This window comes from Meriones unguiculatus, chromosome 20 (assembly GCF_030254825.1).
Source record: "Meriones unguiculatus strain TT.TT164.6M chromosome 20, Bangor_MerUng_6.1, whole genome shotgun sequence".
NCBI classification, from domain to species: Eukaryota; Metazoa; Chordata; class Mammalia; order Rodentia; family Muridae; genus Meriones; species Meriones unguiculatus.
Genome location: NC_083367.1, coordinates 22,395,167 through 22,396,962, shown reverse-complemented (window position 1 = coordinate 22,396,962; position 1,796 = coordinate 22,395,167).

Here is a 1,796-nt window from a genome sequence, read left to right as displayed (position 1 = left end):
GCGCACGTGAGTGTGGCTGCTAACAGACAACAGAGGTGTGAGATGTCTCTGGAACTGGCATCAGGGGTGGTTGTGAGCTGTCTGATAGAGCACTGGGAACTCACCCCGGGTCCTCTGGAAGAGAAGCACAGGCTCTTAACTGCTGAGACATTGCCCCAGTCCTGCGGATAAACTTCTTTTTCCCCCTCCTCCATTTATCTATCTATCTATCTATCTATCTATCTATCTATCTATCTATCTATCTATCTATCTAATTGCTTCACATCCCGATTTCAGCCCCTTTTTCTTCTCTCCTCCCAGTCCCACCCCCACATGCCTTCCTCCCATTCCCCCCTCTCCTTCCTTCCAGAGAAGGGAAGTCCCCCAACTGGTACCAATGCACCCTGGAATCTCCAGTCAAGGCAGGACTAGGCACATCCTCTCCCACCATGGAGTGACAAGGTAGCCCAGGAAGGGGAAAGTGAGCCAGCAGCAGGTAGCAGGTTCAGAGACAGCCCTTGCTCCTGTTGTTAGGGGACCCACACTGTGACCAAGTTGCACATTGGCTACATATGTATAGGGAGGGGCTCTAGGCCCAGTCCATGCATGCTCTTCGGTTGGTGGTTCAGTCTCTGTGGGCCTCCGTGGGCCCAGGTTAGATTGCTCTGTAGGTCGTCTTAAGGTAGGGAGGATAATGGGGCGAGGGGATCAGGTGGGCAGAGAGAGGAGGGGGTAAGGGGAAAAAAAACTGGGAGAGAGAATAGAAATTGGTGAGGATATCTCTGGGACAGGGAAGGCTCCTGGGAGTCTATGGGAGTTGCCTAGCTGGGTGACTCCAAGCAAAAGTGTTATGAAGTCGGCACCTCTCAGTGGAATGAGAGGGTTACCAACCCAAACATCCAAAATGTGTCCTGTCTACAAGAAGTGTAGGGGCAAAGATGGAACAGAGATCAAGGGAATGGTAAACTGGCTCAACTTGAGACCCACCCCATGAGAGAGAGCCAACCCCCGACACTATTAATGATACCCTGCTATGATTGTAGATGGGAACCTAGCATAACTGTTTTCTGAGAGGCTTTGTCAGGCAATTGATGGACAGATGCAGAGACCTAAGGCCAAGCAATGGGCTGATCTCAGGTAGGGCTGTGGAAGAGCAAGTGGAAGGATAGAGGGAACCTGATTGGTCAAGGACACCACAAGTGAATGAACTTTTTTTTTTAATTTATTTTTTATTTATTACAATTTTTTTCATTTTGTATCTCAGCTGTAGCTCCCTCCCTTGTCCCCTCCCAATCCCATCCATCCTCCCTCATCTCCTCCCATACCCCTCCCCAAGTCCACTGACAGAGGAGGTCTTTCTCCCCTTCCATCTGACCCTAGTTTATCAGGTTTTATCAAGACTGGCTACATTGTCCTCCTCTGTGGCCTGGTAAGGCTTCTCCCCCCTCAGGGGAAGGTGATCAAAGAGCCAACCACTGAGTTCATGTCAGAGACAGTCCCTGTTCCCCTCACTAGGGAACCCACTTGGACACTGAGCTGCCATGGGCTACATCTGTGCAAGGGTTCAAGGTTATGTCCACAAATGGTCCTTGCAAATGACCTTCTTAATGAGCATTCGGAATTAGCCGAGCAGAACAGTCCTGTGACTGGGTTCTGCTGTGCTTGTAAGGTTTGCTAGTCAAAAGCTTGAAAGAAAGAAAAAATAAAAATAAATAAGTTTTAGCTCTTGCACCTTCAGTTAGGAGTCTGGCCCCTGCAACCATTGTTTTAGGTAACAGCCTTTGGCCCTGTAGCTATTGCCTTAGGTAACAACTAGT